Source organism: Diabrotica virgifera, chromosome 5 (genome assembly GCF_917563875.1).
Source record: "Diabrotica virgifera virgifera chromosome 5, PGI_DIABVI_V3a".
Classification (NCBI taxonomy): Eukaryota; Metazoa; Arthropoda; class Insecta; order Coleoptera; family Chrysomelidae; genus Diabrotica; species Diabrotica virgifera.
Genome location: NC_065447.1, coordinates 253,025,994 through 253,046,553, shown reverse-complemented (window position 1 = coordinate 253,046,553; position 20,560 = coordinate 253,025,994).

The window sequence follows — 20,560 nt, the reverse complement described above, 5'->3', positions numbered from 1 at the left end:
AATTTATGTCACTAAGATTAAATAATGAAAATTTTTTGATACTCCAGCTTTGCATTCTCAGTTAAGTGTCATTTATGAAACAACTGACATTAATGATAAAGAAATAGCCAGAAATCTGGGATTTTTTTATAACTACTGGTTTAAACAAAACAAGTCACTGTGTGAAGTGGTCAAGTTGTGTGAATTAGTACTACTAACTATCCCAGCCACAAGTGCATCAATTGAACGAAGTTTTGCAGTATTAAGATGCATTAAAAGTTTCAAATTAAGAGTTTAAAAGAAATTCAACAAGCGAAGACAGACTTTGAAAGTTAGTCCTATTATCCATTGAAAAAGACTGCATTCAACAATTATCAGAAGTTGATAGGAGAATAGACCTCGAGTATAAATAAGTGTCATTTTAGTAAAAGTTGTGTGTTGTGGAAAATGCCTCGGAGTATAAATTTTTTTTTAAATAGGATTCTTCTTTAGAAAACCAAGCCCGGCGCGAGGACTCAAGGCCCGAATACAGATCAATGATAGGTCACTAGTCACTAGAAATAGCGGGAATAGAGTGCCTCACGTATTCACGCGTCACGGATTTAGTGTGTGAGTCCTTGTTCCCAGGACGTCTCACATGAGTACTTTGCTGATAGAGAGCCCCTGCGCATCAGAGTGTTATCATTATCACGTGGGAAGTGGCTCGACCCTCGACCCTTAAGAAAATATTTTTATATCCTTATTGAATCGCTTCCCCTTTCGAAAAAGTCACTGCACGCCACTGATCCATAGGAAAAGGGAATCACAAATTCAAATAATTACTAGCATCTCGGACAAAGTTACACACATGATCTTAAAACTAAATTCACAAACCAGAATATAGAGTGTGCAGGTTTATGTTCCAATTGAGCTCCATTTACCGATAAATATATAATTGAGCGAGGTATTAGACAGGGCGACACCATCTCCCCCAACTATTTACCCACTGCAGCTCTGGAATACGCGTTTAAAAAACTGGATTGGGCTAAAAGAGAAATCAATGATGTTAATGGTGAATATCTGAGCCACTTGCTCTTTCCAGATGACATTACAGCCAAGAGTTTAAATGAAGCTCACAAAATGATAAAAGAACTCTACCGATTTGCTTGAAGAAAAAAGTTTACAACCAATGCATACTGCCGGTAATAACATATGATTCCGAAACCATAACTTTGACTAAACGTTCTGGGAATAAATTGAAAATAACCCAAAGAAAAATGGAAAGAGCAATGTTCCGAATAAGAAGAAGAGAGATGGTACCAAATAGGATAGTGACAGAGAGGACCAAAGTGACTGATGCGATATGAGATGGGCTGAACATGTAGCACGTTTAAATGATAATAGGTGGACCAAAAGACATAGAATGGAGACCTAGAGAAGATACAAGACACCGAGGTAGATCCTCGGTAGATCAAAAAAACAGTTGGAATTGGATACAGAAGACGATAGACAACAATGGAAGAATATGGAGGAGACATATTACTTAGGGAGCGTTCAAGTATTACGTAACGCAGTTTGGGGGGAGGGGGGGTTTTGTAAAACGTTACGGCGCGTTACATGGGGGGAGGGGGGTTCGAACAGCGCGTTACGTAACATTCTTTTTTAATTTAAATAAAAAAAACTACATAATTTCTTTTATGTTTTACATAGACCCCTGAATTGTATTATGACTTGTCTACTGATTTTTCAGCAGACCCACTGATTTGAACTCCGATCTACTGAAAACTGTATAAAACCTACTGATTTGAACTCCAATCTACTTATCTACTGAAAACTGTATAAAATCAACCGAAAACTGAAAAAAATTCATTGCTCAAATATAAACCATTTCTCATTCATATTATACAACCCAAAGCCCAACATCCAACAGCGCATAATCTTCTTTCGTTTCACTTCACCTATAAATTATATTTGATGGTAAAGTTAGCGACATAGGATTTTCAGGGTAAAAATGATGTCAAGTGCCTAACCTAAGATAACAAGAGATTCTTTCGTTGAGAATTGTTTTGTTTTCAAAAGACCATGTGTCATATTATGTTTCCAATATCCGGAACTGTTCCCTCGGAGTTATTTATGGGTTTATCTGATGAATAGATAGGTAGGTACTTTATATTTTGGTAAAAATGAAATGGGTAATTTAAGTCCATAACATGCAGTATCGTTTTCAGCAGTAGGTAGGTATTCATTAATGTTTTAAATACGCAAATTTTCAAATTATTTAAAAATGTCTTTAAATAAAAAGCATTAAATACAAAACCCACTATATCGATGCTTAGTTTAGAAAAGTGATAGATATTTTAAAAAATAATACCCTTATTTAAAGTGTGACTCCTGAATTATTAATTTCAAAGTTTTATGTGATTAACATCTTGACGAAAATTATACATAATTTCAAAATATCACCTTGCATTATTCATAATAGATCCTACATAATACACATTTTTGAGATGAGGTTGTTAAGCAGCTTCTAAAAACAAAAATATACAGGGTGTTTAATTAAAATTAAAGATAATGGACTACGCTAGGCTTGCATGAATCACCCTGTACATTTAAATTTATGTTTAAAAAGCACACATTTTTATATACGAAAATCTACAAGTCCCAGCGTTTTTTAAAATTATTTAAAACAAGGACAGAAACAATTTTATTCCATAAGTGCCTTCTTATATATACAAGGTGTTTCAGAAAAAGGTAACACGATCTCTAGGATAGGTGAAAAATTAAAGAATAATTGGGGTTTGCTTACTAAATAATTTATGTAACGGCATGCGTTTTCACGATACAGGGCGTTGAAGAACAAAAAGTTTTACACATTTTTTTCATTATTTTTCCGAAACTACTGGTAACATCGTATATTATTCGTTATACAAAAATTTTTACTAAGCAAAATAAAATGTTGAAATAATAAATATGTTATTTTATTTTAAGCTTTTATTAAAAAAGATAAAATAGAAGAATGCATGAGAAGAACAATAAAGAATGAAACCAAAAATGTATGTAAGGATGGGGCCAAGTAGGGAAAATGTAAATGTAAATGTAAAATTAATAATAAAAGATTATTATTGTAAGTTTTGAACATATTTCATGTCATGGGACATGAAATTACGAGTGGCAGGGATAACCAGACACATGAACTGAATAGAAGAATCGTTCTTGGGTGGGCAGCATTTGGAAAACTGAGAGAAACTTTTAAAAGTTAGTTGCCCACATGCCTAAAGAGAAAGGTATTTGATCAGTGCGTCCTCCCAGTCTTGACGTACGGATCAGAAACACTTACCTTAATAAAGCTCGGCTATCAAACTAAGAGTAACGCAGAGAAGAATGGAGCGCTCAATGTTAGGAATAACTCTGCAAGACAAAATCAAAAACGAAGAAATCAGGAGAAGAACAAAGGTGACTGACGTCATCGAAAGGCTAGCCAGGTTGAAGTGGAGATGGGCAGGACACATTGCCAGAACGACAGATGGGCGATAGAAAAAAAGGTTATTGGAATTGAGGTCAAGCGAAGACAAGAGAAACGTCGGTAGACCGCCTACAAGATGGACTGACGACTTAAGAAAGCTAAATACAAACTGGATGAGAGCGGCGCAGGATAGACGTGGTTGGAAACGAGGGGAGGAAGCCTATGTTCAGCAATGGACATTTAAGGCTGAATGATGATTGTAAGTTTTTATTATTACCTCAAATGCCATTAAAATAATAACAAAGTTCTTTTACCGAGTTTCCGGTACTTTTCGCAACTTCGTTTTCCATTTAGGTTCAAATGGCCACTTGGGTGTTACGTAACGTTTAGGTAGGGGGAGTGGGTACAGAAAAACGTTACGGTGCGTTACATGGTGGGAGGGGGGGTCAAAAATCCTCAAAAATTGCGTTACGTATTACTTGAACGCTCCCTTATATCCAGTGGCGGCTGGTCTGTAAGTAAAGGGGGAGGTCATATCCGGTGGTTCAAGATTTTTTTGGAAAAACAAGACCTACAAATCCCATTTTAAATAATTTCTTATTCCATCATCTGTATTGGTTTCTTATAACTTATTTTGCAATATGTTGTTTAAATTTAAGCGGATCTTTATTTGACAAGTAAATATGAAATAAGTAAAAGGAACAAGTCTTCATTACTAATTGTCAACAAACTACTTAAACTCAAAACCTAAAATAAATAAAAACTTACATTTTTATGCGGATTTAAAAAGTAAATCGATTCTTCTGGCCTTAGATTTTGCGAAATGATCGATCACTTACTCGTTGAAATTTGTGATCGTTCGAATACCTACCGCTCAACAACGAAAACGATACCTACGGTTTACGGTCAATGACCACGATTTAGTACTAACTTGCATATAAGTGCGTATTTTCGTAAACGTTCGGATTCAAAGTGCTGTATTCTCACAGTGAGGTCAAATAAATTTCTTCACCATCGTAAATGTTCGTATTTAGCTATTTAAGAGTAATATTGCGGTAGTTTCAGTCAAAGATAAATTTGGCTATTCGGTACCGTCAAACAGCTCGTATTTCATGTTTACTTATTGGTAATCTTTTGGCGGCATCTTTGTCGCTATATTTTACAACAACAAAATGACTGAAAAGTCAATACAATAAAAGCAAAATTTAACTTTGAACGATACTATTGTATCAGAAAATTTTCTTTTTTTAAGGAAATAATTACATTATAATCGTTTGATTGTACAATTATTACAGGGAGGTCATTGACCAATTGACCTAAAGGATCACCGCCACTGCTTATATCCAACAGTGGATGCAAGAGGTTGAAGAATGATGGTGATGCTGATGATGCTCCTGATGATGATGCTCCAATTGAAAAAACAACTGAAATAAATACTTTTTACGAAGACCTAAAAAAAGTTATAGACGAGAATAAAGTAGGTACTTAAAATAATGATAATGGTGATTTTAACGCAAAAATTGAAAAATAGATTGAAAATTCTAAAAACAAGATTGAAAAATTCGGATTCGGCACAAGAAACACAAGAGGAGAAAAACTATGGAATTCCTGGAACAAGAAAAATACTCCTACACAAAAAATGGGACAAATTATAGACCTAAATAGTTATATCATGTGTTTATGACATTGTGCTACGTCTTTTTTTCTTTCGATAGCATTTTGATGTTCTTCTCGTCTTAGTACCTGTATTCTTCGATTGGTCTGTCCAATGTATGATTTGTTTCAGATCTTACAAGAGATGTATACTTTTTGATTTTCCAATACAATTTTTGTGTTTGTGAATGTTCATATTTTATTATTATAAGCCAGTGGCGGATCTACGGGGAGGGAAAATGGAAACATTTCCTCCCCTAACAAGGTCCAAAATTAAAGAAAAAATTGTTGAAACATAAAAATATATTAGCTGACATGAAATTTACCACATACAGACAAACTCAACCCAATAAACACGCTACTTAGGAAAATTAAAGGAACTTAATGTATGTACCTATATAAGTTATTATTTATGTCTTTTATGTAGTTTGAGTTTATCTTTTGTATTGTATGTCTTTTGGTTGGTGTTTCATTGGAAGTTCCCCACTCCCCTAAGGCAAATTTCCCCTCCTAAGGTCAATGTCTAGATCCGCCACTGCCAGAAGCTCTTAATTATCTAGTGCTAGTGGTATACAGCCAACCACTGGAAACTTTTCTTTTATAAAAATATTTTATAACGTTTTGAAGAGGAACTAAAATGTAATACTTTTATAAATTTTAATTTTAAAATTACGTTTAAAAAAATTCAAAAGTTCCATTTATTAGAAAGGGTAAGGTTATTTAAAAATTAAAGTCATACAGGTCACCACCCATTTAAAATCCTCCCTTCAAAAGCGAAGTTTATTAGGGCCGGCTGCCCTTCCTGGAAGGGTTCAAATGTTTATGGGGGACCACCCCTCGATCTCAAATTTCGCCTTCACTTGCCACTTGATGAGCATGTTGAACAAGGGCCGAGGGCATCGCTCATAGTATATCGGGCGTAGATATACCGCCCAACACCAAGTGGTCTCTAACAGGTGTAAAGACCTGCTAGGAAAAAATGTGACTGAATATAAAGCGGTCCACACACTAACATTTGGATAGAAGGTAAGTGACTAAAAAATGATGTAAGACTATATATAATATTCATGTAACCGACAGTAGCGAGGCGTGACTTTTTCTGAAGTGTTAGGAAAACCAGATGCAAAAAATGTTATTTAAAAAAATGAAGATATGGCTAAATGTATATATACACTCACCGACACAAAATTCCGCCACCCAAAATGTTTGATTAAGTTTGACAATATATAACTTTATTATTTGTACTTCGATTTTAAAGATTCTTGCACGAGTTTGTAGGTACATGTATTGATGTCAATTGCTATTATTCCGGTAACAAAAATTTTTTGCTTAGATGGCATTATACGGGGGTGAATGTAAGCGTTGTTTTTTCTCCTAACTTTAAAAAATTCTGTGGAAAAATTGGAGGGCTGACTTTGTTTCATACTCCTTTTGTATTATATAAAATATAATTTTATAATTTATATTTTTAATAAAATATATTTATATAATTATATATTATATAATATATAATTTCATTTGCATATATCAACCGGTTTTAGAGTAATAAATAAATCGTCAGTTTGTAAGAAAAATGTCAACACCCCCTATCTCGGACATACGTTTATAAAGCAAACTGTCATTATTTTTTCATGCAGAATTAGCCCTTAAAGTTTGCCATACTTATTTAAAAACACCCTGTATCGATGAAAAATAAGGCGAGTTGTTAAAGTATTACCTAACTTTTTTACTATCCAACATAAGCGAATGAATCGAAAAACAGAATGTTAAGAACACATGAGGCTATAGTTGGGTTTTAATTTCAGTATTTTATAAATGCAAGAATATTCCACAGGGTGTGGTGACTTTGAGAAAAAATTACTTTTTGATTGGTACACCACACCCGGTATACAATAACAATTTACCTGTCTAGCAACAATATTATTAAACGATAATGTTCAAAAATATGACTATAACATTTAAAAAAATCACTTAAATCGGAAAACAGGTTTAGGAAATATGAGACATAAAAAATGACCAATTTTTAAGGTGGTACGTTAATTTCTTGGAGAAATGTAGATATACATAAATACAATTATAGATAAAGAACAGATTATACGAACATACATAATATTGAACAATACATACTGTTTCAAATATTCAAAGATAAAGCGATTACAAAAATTGCAATTCGGCATTCTTCATATACATTATACAATAACTCACACACAGCCAACGGAATTGACAATGAGAGATACCTTGAAAACAATAAAGCTCTGTTGTTATGGGGCAGAGAATAGATAATAGGTAAATATGATTTATATAGGTATATAATATAAAGAATCCACTACACCAAAATGTTGATATCCAAACAACATACACTGTTTCAAAACGTTTTAATAGTGAAATATTTGTAGAATATTTAGTTTAATCTTTGCAAATGGAATTTTGTTTCGACACGCCGCGATGGGGCCCTTGAATGTCGGGGGCCCCGTATAATTGATACGGCTGATACGGCGGTAGCTACGCCCCTGATTATTTTGCACATCATATGTGAAATTGTGAAATATTATGTGGTTGAAAAATCTCATTTTTGTTGGCACAAAAATATATTAATTTGTCTGGGCTAAATTACAGTTCTGTTTATCTTGTTACTATTCACACAGTGTTAACATTCACACAGTGTTGCCAAACTGAATTTTGTTGTTTTGGGTGTAAATTTTTTCCACGGATCTCCGAGGGTATGGTTCAAGTGGAAATCAGTGGGACTGTGCATTTTATCAATGAAATAAGATATGTCTCAGACACTCTAGAAGCCGCTAACGATAAAATGTTTTTAACATCGCATTATTCATTGTAAATTACTCGGCGGATATTAGTACAGTAAAAATAATAAGACGAGAACAGAACGATAATGATTAAAAATAATAAATTTTAAAGTTTTTTCTGCTTTAATGACAAAAAAAGCAAGCTCATTAGCAGAAACCAATTCAAAATTATTTTGCACATCATATGTGAAACATTATTTGGTTGAAAAATCTCATTTTTGTTGGCACAAAAATATATTAATTTGTCTGGACTAAATTACAGTTTTGTTTATATTGTTACTATCAACATTCACACAGTGTTGCCAAACTGAATTTTGTTATTTTTGGTGTAAATTTTTTCCACGGATCTCCGAGGGTACAATACCAACGTTCTTTACAAGCTTAATATTTCTATTTTCTCCGTTTTTAGTTGACTGTTTTTATCTTTTAATATAAAAATAGAGGAAAAACATACTATAAATTATTTTTTGTTTTTATAACGAATAATGAATTTTCCAAAATATCTACAGGAAATGAGAGAATATAAATATACATATATAACATTAAATTCTACAACAGTTACAATTATAAATGTAGAGAAGGCCCAGAATATTTACCTACAATTTGAAGAAAAATATCATACCTAAAAGGATTATCAGAAACTCAAATGGATAAAACATAAAAACAATATTGAAAACAAAAACTATTGTTATTGTAATAATCTTTATTTACTGATTATGGTAACCGCAAATAAACTATAATATTTTTATGATAGACGTTATTAAATTAAAATATGTATATTAAAAAAGATGTAAAACATAATAAAACAATTAATAGTAGTTATGAAGGTCAACAAGAACAAGGGGGTGTTCTTTGTAATTAGCACCGGCGGCGGCCATGGTCCACTTTAGAAGAGCTGTGTCGGCTGGCTCACGATGTATCTCCAGCAGGCCCCCACAGGGAGGCGCCCTCATCGCCTTTCGGATACGCCCCGACATCTCTGCCAACCCCCAGTACCGCCTTTGAGGATTTTGCGTAGATAGGAGAACAGAAGACATGAGGGATATCTCGCATTCCTTTGTTACCTTCATCCAAATGATTTGGAGAGGAGGAGGTATTTTGAATTGAACGTTCTGGGAGTTTCGTATTAAAGGACGGAGTTATATTCGCCAGTGGTATCAGACATAAGACGAAGATATAAAAATAGCCAAATAGAGAGCAAAGAAAGCAAGAGATTTTAATCAGATTAGATGTATCCGAGATGAAAATAATAAAATACTAGTTCACGAAAGGGATGTCAAAAAGAGATGGAGAAAGTACTTTGACAGCTTATTAAATGAAGAATTTGACAGACAGCCTGTAGACTCAACGGAGACAGTAGCAGCAATGATCACCAAAATAACAAACGAGGAAGTGGCTCAAGCGCTTCAAAAAATAAAAGAAAGGAAAAGCGGTAGGACCAGATGATATTCCTGGGGAAATATGGAGAGACAGAAACAAGGTGGCTAGCAGATCTATTTAATAGAATTATGGAAGTTGGACAAATGCCAGACGAATGGAGAAGCAGTACCTATACTGGTACCTGTTTACAAAAACAAGGGAGATATACAACAATGTACAAACTACAGGGCTATAAAACTGCTTAGCCACACCATGAAAATATGGAAAAGGGTAATTGATAGACGGATACGTGAAGAGACCGAAATATCCAAGAATCAATTTGGCTTTATGCAGGGCAGATCAACAACAGATGCAATTTTCATTATAAGGCAGTTGATGGAAAAATACAGGAGTAAAGAAACAAACGCTCATATGGTTTTCATTGATCTTGAGAAAGCATACGATAGAGTTTCTCGAGAGATTCTGTGGTGGGCACTCAATAAGAAAGGAGTCCCTGGTGAATATGTAAAGATTGTGAGGGATATGTATGAGGGAGTAACGACTAGTGTTAGGACAGGTGTGGGAGAGACTGATAAATTTCATGTGAAAGTACCTAGCATTACACCAAATCTGTGCTTAGTCCGTATTTATTGTCATTAGTTTTGGACCAGATAACAGCGAAACTACAGGGTAACATTCCATGGTGCTTAATGTATGCTGATGATGTCGTGTTAGTAGGAAATAGTGAAAGAGACTTAGAACAAAAACTGGAGCAGTGGAGACAAGCTCTGGAGGAAAAAGGTTTAAAACTTAGTAGGACAAAAACACAGTACTTGGAATGTTCACTTAAAGATGGAGTTACTACAAAAAAAATGGTATCTTTAGATGGTGAAATGATTGTGAAAAGCAATAGTTTTATATTACAGAGTAATGGAGAAATAGATGGAGATGCATGCAGTAGAATTAGGGAGCGTTCAAGTATTACGTAACGCGATTTTTGAAGTTTTTAACTACCCCCCCTACGTAACGCACTTTTATGGGAGTTTAACTATTGCGTAACGCAATTTTTGAAGATTCTTGACACCCCCACCCCTGCTTTACGTAATACACAGAAAAATTCCAATGAAGCTGAAGGGAAAATTCTATAAAACAGCCATAAGACCGGCTGTGATGTACGGAACTGAATGTTGGGCAGTGAAAAAGAAAGAGGAACAACGAATGCATGTGGCGGAAATGAGAATGCTTAGATGGATGAGTGGAGTGACAAAGAAGAATAAAATTAGAAATGAGTATATTAGGGGAAGTCTAGGTTTGGCAAAAATTGATGCCAAAATGAGAGAACATAGGTTAAGATGATTTGGTCATGTTCAACGTCGAGACGTTTGGCCTCATTACGAAGAATAGCTGAAGTGCAGATTCCTGGAAGGCTAGTAGTGGAAGACCTGGGGGGAGACGATAAGGTAGGTAGGATATAAGGATATCCCTATGCGACCCCGCATAGGGATAAGGCAAAGAGAATGATGATGGTATCAGACATAAGACAATATTATATTTATTTAAAAATTCTTCTTGACTGCCTTTACAATTCGAGGCTTCGGGGTGAGTTTTCGCCGCATCGACTATAACCCTCCATCTTCCACGATCTTGCACTTCCATTTCCCATTGCTGTATCCCAATCTTAGATAAATCGGTTTGAACATCATCCTTCCATCTTTTTATGGTACGGCGTACGGCATACTGATCTTCTTCAATCTGGTCTGTCAAAACACATTGTCTTTAACACTCTGACTTCCTCTGATCTTACCACATGGCCTGTCCATCTTATCCGGTTAGCTTTTATATGTCTGACAGACAATGTTTTCAGTAGGTACCATCCATCCAGTCACTAGTTCAGCTTTGCGGGGCCTTCTCCATTCTCCTGTGAATTCATCTCTTTGAGAGCCAAATATCATTCTGAAAACCCCCCTTCAAATACTTGTTTCACTAGTTTCAATTCCATACGTAACAACTGTGCAAATAATTGACATATACAATCTTAACTTAAGATTGTATTTTTAGCAGTTCAGATCTTAATAACGATGATAATGTTTAAAGTCTTATTAATTGTTGTAGTACCTACTTTATTAAAATGTTTATACTTTATAACAAAGGTCAATGGTCTATTCTGGTTCCTCGTGGAACTCGTGCCTCTGTTCTGTGTCATCGCTCTGTCAACAATCACTTCAAGTGAACTATGATCACAGGACTTTACATTTATGAGCTATTCAGTCCCGTGACAGGGAATGAGGAGTATAATGCTCTATTCCGCCAGCTATCCTTGCTGAGACCTCTTTTTCGGTTTTTTCCATGTGGTAGTCATCTGCGATTACCGCCCCCCAGATATTTAAACTCTTTTACTATTTCGAAGGTGTGGTTATTAAATTGTTATGTTCCGCCTAACTCCTGGTCTTGGATGGTTACTAGAATGTATTTCGTCTTCTCTTCTTTTATTCGAAGACCCACACTCTCCCTGTTTCCTTCTCGAGTTGTGAAAACACCTCTCTCACGTCTCTTGTAGAATGATCAACTACAAAGGCCAACAAGAGTTTTGATCTTCGATTCGCAAATTCTCCTGTCAGTTCAGATGCTATGTTACATATTCTACATATTGCATTCTAAGTCTAAGGTAAAATCGAATAGCAACGGTGATAAGGCGTCTCCTTGTCTAAGTCCTGATGTTATACTAAGCTTTGTTTTTAATCTAGGAGGAGTAATCCAAAAAGATAGATTCACAGCCAAGAAAGTCAATAGAAAAATCACCAACGTACATCTTCTTTTTTGGTTGAGCATATCGCCCTTCGACGGTAATCCATAAATATTATATTTGTAGGTATACTAATAGTCGCTAAATAATTCTAAAAACATACAAAAGCAGACTAATAATCCAAAAATTTAAGGAATAGCGCCAGTGGTGTCATCGTGTGGGAACGCGTGGGAACGCCGTTCCCGCACTGGTTAAGAAAAGAAAAAAAATAATAGAGAATTTAGGTTTTATAAACAAAAATTAGCAGTGCGTTCCGGCACTGCGTTCCCGCACTGCTAATTTTGCCATGACACCACTGAATAGCGCATAAAACACAAAAATCGCTGATATAACTTTTAACGTATGAAATGCCAATGGTACCTATCAAAATTTCATAAATGTCATTAGTGTCAAAACGTTGGAGTAAACTTGTCTGAAGGTGAACCAATAACAAACGGAACGGTAAATTTGAATTACTCCTGGTTTAAAAAATGAGCATAAATGGCATCGATGTCCTGTTTCCTACCTTTACTTTACCTGTGCATATGAGTCTCACACGCACATTTTAAGTTAGCTCCACTAATTTGCTTGGTATTCGATTCCCATTTTTACCATTGCTAGCCATATCCTACTTCTTTTTGTTAAATAATGATATTCTTACTAGAACTACGAACATTTATCAAGAAGAAATGGCGGTTAGGAAGTAGTAAGCGGCAAACAGAATATGCTGTGTATAGCCACGGATTAGTAAGCAAATTTATGTTTTAAGAAATAAATGTCAACCACCGCTGGTGGATCGCTACTCTACCTTGCATTTTAATTCTTGCGTTCACTTTCCCTTACTCCATCCACATACCTCTTTACACATGCTAGTATCCTGATTGTCAATGCTGCAAAAGTAGCAGTGTTAGCGCACAACTTGTTGTTTTTTGTATTATTTAGTTCCATGACAACCAACCAACGCGCAAGGCATTAATAGAAATAATTTTTGTAGAAGCGAAGCTACATGAAGAATCTGAAGATATTATAATAATAGCTGCGTAGTATCAGTAATAGCTGCTACATTATGGCTACATTATGCTCCATACAACTTTATTGTATAAAAAGAATTCAAATACTTATTCTGTATATCATTTGAATGTAGACAAAATCAAATACTTCCCGCTGTTTTGGTGGTTGCCTAACATTAAGTATTTCCAATCGGGAATCGAGATCCAATAAATTTTAACAAAGTGGTACATTACTTACATAATGTCAAAACTATTTTAGACTACGTTCGTTAATCTTCTTCGTCTTTCTTGATTCTACAAGTCTAAGCGAGGCAGGAGCGTCATTTGAAATTTTGTTTGGGGGGGGGGGCAAGCACTATATATATTATACATTATATATGATGTTATGATGAATATTGATGTATTTTTTGTAAATTTCGGTCATTTTTTAGGGCCAGGGGGGGCAAATGCCCCCCCCTGGACGCCCAAATGACGCCCCTGAAGCGAGGCTTCAGGAATCTCTCCCGACACCCTTCAGATGGGGGTGCATTTTGCACCCCCATCTTACGTAGAGCACAGTTATTAATGCATTCCTTTACCTTTTTCTTAGGCGACTAACTGGCCTGCCATAGGGCCTTTCCCGTACAGAAGGTTGTATCTAGTAGTTTTTCATCATTCCCTCTTTAGTTTAGTGTCTACATGTCCTGCCATCTTATAGAATTTGACTTGATGTATCGTACAATCGTACCATGTTTTAGTCTTCATGGAGTGATTGGAGTGCCTGGTTATGTCTTCGTCTCTACTCTCCTTTTATCTCGGCTCTACAAGGCCCGAATATTGTCTGGAGGGTCTTCCATATTAGGGAGATTAGATTATAGTTTTATATAAGTACCTTTGTTTTAACTGTCTGCTGTCTGAGAGCAACTTTGATTTAGTGTCTGTGTCTAGCGGTTTTCCCACATAGAAATTGTGCATTTACAGGGAATTTTATAGATGCAGTTCTTTAATTTTACTTGTGTGATGTTCGGTTTGGTTTTGGCCAAAACTGGTCTCCGTGTGTTGCTTAATTTTAATGTGATGTTGTATTTATTTCCTTTTCAACGAAAACATTTCGTTTATAAATTCGCAAAAGTCTGTGTTATTGCGTTGCCGCTCCTGCAATGCTCAGATCAGATTTATCGATGGATTCTTATGTAGATTTTTCTTCTGAATCCAAATCGGAAAACGGCATTTCGATATTTCTAACCGTCTTCGAGATAATCGACCCCAAAGTCTAAAATGTGACGTCACAATCGGGTTATTTTATTCCGACACACTACACGTCCAGCTGAAATCGTTGCTATTAAGTAGGCTAGTTTTTTTTAATCTCGATTTGTTAAGCAAAGCATAATAGGTTATTTACATTTGAGTTTGACACTTCCTGAATGTCAAACTAAATTTTAAATTTCTACAAAATCAAAGAAGAAAAAGAAGATTGTGTATTGATAGACAGTTGCCCCCTTAGACAAGGAAAGAGAGGTTGCTCCTAGCGTGATTTTTTTTATCTTGTCATGTTTGTCCCACACCAACCAAAATTGCTAGTTAACTAAAGAAGAAGAAGAAGAAGAAGCAAATTGTACAATGTACTAACTCCAAATTGTAAGTGAATAAGGGATTTTTCCCTTGTTCCGAGACGATTAGCTGGCCAAATACCCAAGTAGGTGGAGGCCAATAAACTGTAGAAGAAGAAGAAGAAGAAGAAGAAGAAGAAATTTTAAATTAAGTATTAATAAAACATCAATGACATTTGATAGTGAATTTAATTATTATATAAAATAAATGAATGTAGGGGAGCCCAAGCGGGGAATTTTGCAGTTACTCGAGCGCGTCAGATTAGCATATGGGGAGCTGGTACCCTGCAGATGTACCTCTACCATATATTAGCTCTTAAGACAGGGGAGTTCGTGAAGGGGGGCCCGAAAAAAAAACCTGTCCTTAAAACAACTCGAATGATGCAGCAAACCAGTCCATGAGATCTTGTCGTCAGGAAGCGCGGAAGGTAGGCTCCCTCTATGTCAATATATACCTCTATGATTAAGATAAGGTAAGATAAGGTCAGATTAAGATAAGGTAAGTTAAGTACATGCAAAAGAGTGTATATTTCGAAAATCTGACGATTTGAGCCGGGCGTAAGGAAATGGATGAGTCCTAAAATTTCACAAGAAAAGTGCGAATATTTCGCGAAATGAATGACAGATCGAAAAACTAAAAAATATGTGCTCAATATTTTTTTTTAAAATCTATCGAATGATATCAAACACGACTTTCCACGGAGAGGGGTGGGGGGTAAATTTAATATTTTAAATACGAATCCCGCGATATTTCGCGAAATAAACATCAGATCGAAAAACTGTAAAATACACTTACCCAATATTTTTGAAAAATCTATCGAATGGCACCAAACACGACCCCCCATGGAGGTGGGGTGGGGGGTTATTTTAAAATCTTAAATAGGAGCCCTCATTTTTTATTGCAGATTTGGATTCCTTACGTAAAAATAAGTAACTTTTATTCGAAACATTTTTTCGAATTATGGATAGATGGCGTTATAATCGGAAAAAACGATTGTTGGAAATGGAAAATTAAATTAAAAATGGCAAGCGCCCACTAAAATGGAAAATTTTACTCAACTTTTTTTGGTTTTAGAACCTATTCTTCACAACCCAATAGGTCTCCAAAGCGCTCGAGTGACTGCACATTTAGCATACTTTGCTCCCCTACCAAAATAAGATGTTCAAAAATACAATTTGAGTATATTTTAAAAGCAATAATTTATTAACCGCTTCAAAAAGGTTTATACGAGTATGCGGCCTCCCCTTTATGATAAATGGACTGTTCCATTTGTTATGAAATTAAAATATAGTCGCTTCGCTAAACTCGACACAACTGGCTCGTGATTTTAGTAGGTAATTTTTTTGTTTTTGCGAATTTTGCCAAAATTGATAAAATGACTAATTATTTAGTAACTATTAACTAATTAGTAATTATTTTTTTTTGCCAAATTGGCAAAATTATTGACTAAAATCACTAACCAGTTGTGTCTGAGTTTAGCGAACCGACAGTATATGAAAGAATATTGTTTGGTATAAACAATTATGGTCTGATATGTGCAGTTACATCTTACTAATGGAAAAAAATATTTGAAGATTTTTCTCAAATTATGGATACCAGCAACATTTTCATTTATAACTCTTTTATTTTTAATTTGACGAAGAAAAGTTATTCTTCATAAAAAGCTCTTCATGTTCTAAGATTTATGATGCAACCATCATATATAAAATTTTAATAATTTTATACGAGGTATACAAAAAATATGAATATCGATCAAGAGTAAACTACCTTTATAGTTCATAACATTTAAATTAGAATGATATAATTGCACATTAAAACATAATTATTAATTCTAAACTACTTCTCATAATAGCAATTTTCCATATTATGAATTAAAATACGTAAATAAACAAAGTTTTCGTTATGATAATGCTCGCATTTTCAGCTTGTTTCTTTTCAATTTTTTTAATAAGCCCTTTACATGGTATTGTCCTTTTTAAATCCCTTTCTCATTCTTCTCTGTTTATACATATACTTCTTTTTCAATTCCCTCCTTCCAGCTCCTTCTTGGCCTTCCTCTTTTCCTTCTCCATTGTGGTGTCCACGCCAAAATCTGTTTAGGAATCCTCCCATCTGGCATTTTCTGTGTATGGCCTACCATATTAGTTGTTGTGTTTTATGTCATCAATTATTATTGTATGTGTGACTCCCATCATTTCTCGTATTCTCTCATTTGGTATCCGATCTCTTCTTGTTTTGTCTGCTGCTCTTCTCCAGAAGTCCACTTCTGTTACTAGTAACATTTTCTCTGTTCTTTGTTTCAGTGGCCAAACTTCACTGCCATATGTGATTACACTTTTAAGTATGGCAGTGGCGGCTCGTGGCTTTAGGGACAGGGTCGGCAAGGTTTTTGTATCCTCAGATAGGTATACCATCTAATTGAAAGGCTTCAATCATCATAGAAGATTTTTGATTTTTGGTTTTTGTTTTTTTTTATTTATTTTTTTTTGTTTTTTTTTGTTTTTTTCACATTAGATTTAGATCCTAAACATGTTTATAAATTAACTTTAGTCTATGTTGTTTGGACGCAGCAAAATGGGTTATAACATCATCGTAAAATTTATTAATGTGTTGGAGATATTTTAATAGTTTTTTTCTATTAACATTTGAGAAAACCTCGACATACTCTTTTGTTTCATGGTGTTTCGACAATACGTTTTGACACTTTTGAGACAAGAGAAATCCCGTTCATTTAAGAGGAAACAGTAGCGATCAACAGGTAGCAACAAACGCGTTCCAAGATTGCGGCTGTAATTTTGAATATTTTGTGGAGATATTTGGCACACTTATTCGTAATATAATAAAGAATGACGATACAGAGCCCAATTTCAGAAATATGTTAGTATGTGGAAATTACTCTATAACTAAATAAAATATTGCAAAAAGGAGCCTGTACCGCCATTAAGAAAGACAAAAAAATACACTTTCTTCAAATAAACTTTTTTATCCCGTGCCTAGACTTTGTGTCACATTGAAACTACCAAAAATCGATTTTTTTTAACAAGAAATCGAACGTCACTGACTTGGCAACATTTCGCCCCTATCTGTATAAAAATTATTGTTTTTGATAGTATAAACGTCACTGTCAGTGTCGAATCACCGACGCACTGTTGCCTCACTTTTGAAAGTTCGTAGAACTTTCGGAATCTTGGACCGCATTTGTTGCTACCTGTTGATCGCTACTGTATCACCTTAAGGCAAACGTTGGTAGCAATGAGAGAATTCATGATAATAATTTATTAATTTCGGGAACAGTTTGTTGCAATGAATTGCAGTATATAAAATTATACATATTTTGTAACTTATCCCATCTTCCGAAAATATTTGGATCAGCATATAAAACTTTTAATTCATTTCTTTAGTTGTCTATTTGATTAAAGAATGATGCATAGTTTTAATACGCTTGTCTAATAGATATTTTGAAAATTCTTTGGCGTAACTTTTAAATTTTTGCAAAGCTTCAAAAATTTGCAAATCTTCAAAATTTGAGAAAAAGGAGTATCTATTTGCACAAATAATAATAGTATCAAAAATTTCAAAATATACTTGTTTTTCGAGATCTGTGTCATACTTTTGTATTTTTGGGGGTGTTCGGAAATATCAAGCGAATCCAAAACGTCACTGCGTATATTATATTGAAAATTACTATCTCTGAGATTTTTTACCAGCTTTGTTATTCTATTTTTGGAATAAATAATGTCAGTTGACTGATTTTCAACAATATTGAATATCACATCAGTTTGGGTAAACACTTTCTTAAAAATATGTAAAAAAAATATTAAAAGAATAATCATTTAGTAAAGTTTTCAGACCGATTGTTTCACGAATCGAGATAATATCATCACTTGCAAAATTGTCGCCTTTTTTAATAAAATAAAATTAAAAACTTCCAAAAGCTGTTTACGAAAATCTGCTACAGTGAAAACTAACCGAGATTTAAAATTCCAAAAGCTACTTTATTTCATAATTAATTTCATCCCGAGCGCACTTTAGCAGGGTACGTGGCTTGCCTGCTGCTGTGTCTACCTATCACCGATCGGCAGATTGTTTATGTGCCGGACCCTGCCATTCAAATACGGGTGAAATTATGGTGAAGTGTATAATTGGTTGTCTAATATTCCACAGCGCAGCGCTTCAAATCGTAGATCAGAGGGCCCGGATTACGAACACTCGATACGAATCGTATCCGCCATGTTTTCCCATAAGGCGCTACGGTAAAACATGGCGGATACGATGCGTATCGAGTGTACGTAATCCGGGCCCTGGGGACGGCTTGTCGTCGAAGCGAAGCTGATCTTATAAAAAAGAATTCATACAATCGCAATCGGATGCACGGCTGGGATTATTAATTTGAAAGTTTCTTACGCGTAGGGATCACGTAACGTATCGGATTGATCGAATTCTTTTAAAAACAATGAATTAAATTTAGTCTGTATTATCTCACAGATTTTTTTTATTTTACAGAAACAAATAACATCAACTCTGGATTAAATTAAATATTTAGAAAATCTACAATGTGTCCATAATGTGTGGGTCGGCACTGCCGATCCTGCCGACCCTGACCGGCCGCCACTGAAGTATGGTATTGTATATGAGCTGTTTGTACGCTTTAGATATTGTTTGGTCCCACAGAATGTCGTTCATCATGGATATGACTTTTCTGCCCTGTGCGTTTCTGTTCTTTATAACAGCATTGAGTGTTCCATCTTGAGTTGTCTTCATGCCCAGGTAGGTACTTGTATTTATCACAGTGTCCAATTTCTACCCCATCCTCTAATGTAATGGTTGGTAATGGACTGCTTTGTCCCTCCAATACACATGGCCAGGCGCGGATACAGGGGGGGTTAAGGGGTCCATGGAATCCCCTATTATATTTAGTCTATAAGTATTTTTTTATTGTTTATTATTTTTTTCTGTTAACTCTAAACTTTAAGCCATCAGTACGCAACACTAAATTACACGACAACCGCTTCTAAAGAATTGAAAGAAGCCATAAAATCTAATAAAACATCCTTCTCTGAAAAATAATCTTCAGGCGCATTTGTTTGGGTACCGGTGGAACCATAAACAACGGAAATATTTTTCTCAAGTCAAAGAATAACAACAATGATATTTTAAAATGCAAATACATTACACTGGGTATAAACCTTATCTCATGAAAAGTCACGTTTCAAATTTGCGATGCAATAAAGATATAAAAATTTGTATTTTACTAGATAATCCATGCGTACCTACCCATTGATGGTAGAAAGGTTAATCTTTATGGTAAAGAACGACCAGTGAGATTAATAGTCGTGAATTGTCTATCAATCTTTTTGATACCGTAGGTATCTGGGATTATATAGTGTATTTTATCCTTAGAGTAAGTGTGAGTCGTATGGCTAAATCTGGAAAATATAATATTTGACTTATTTGAGGTAAGTCTGGCCCCCCTATTATGAATTTCTAGATCCGCGCCTGCACATGGCTTCAGTTTTGTTAATGTTGACTTCGAGGTCCCGTTTGTTGTTCTTCTTCTACGGCACTACAGCCCAAATTGAGCCTCCTTGGCCTCCTTTATTTTTTGACTCCACCCTTGTTTGTCTGTGGCTGCTCTTCTTCATACACGGACTTCTAAAAGGGCTTGTGCGTCGCTGGCCCCATTTGTTATATTCTTCTATTAGCTTCCGCGTCATGTAACTCAAGTCGTCATGATCCTTAGCAATCAGAATTTGTTCATCAGCGAAACATAGAGTGTATAATGTTGTCTCGTCATTGAGAGGGATTCCCGTTCCCAACAAATAATTGTTCCAGATAAATTTTGAAAAGGGTAGGTAAAATACAGCAACCATGCTTCCATTGTTTCGCGACCTCAAATTCCTCAAACATTCTTGATCCAGTTTCAATTTATTATGTCCGT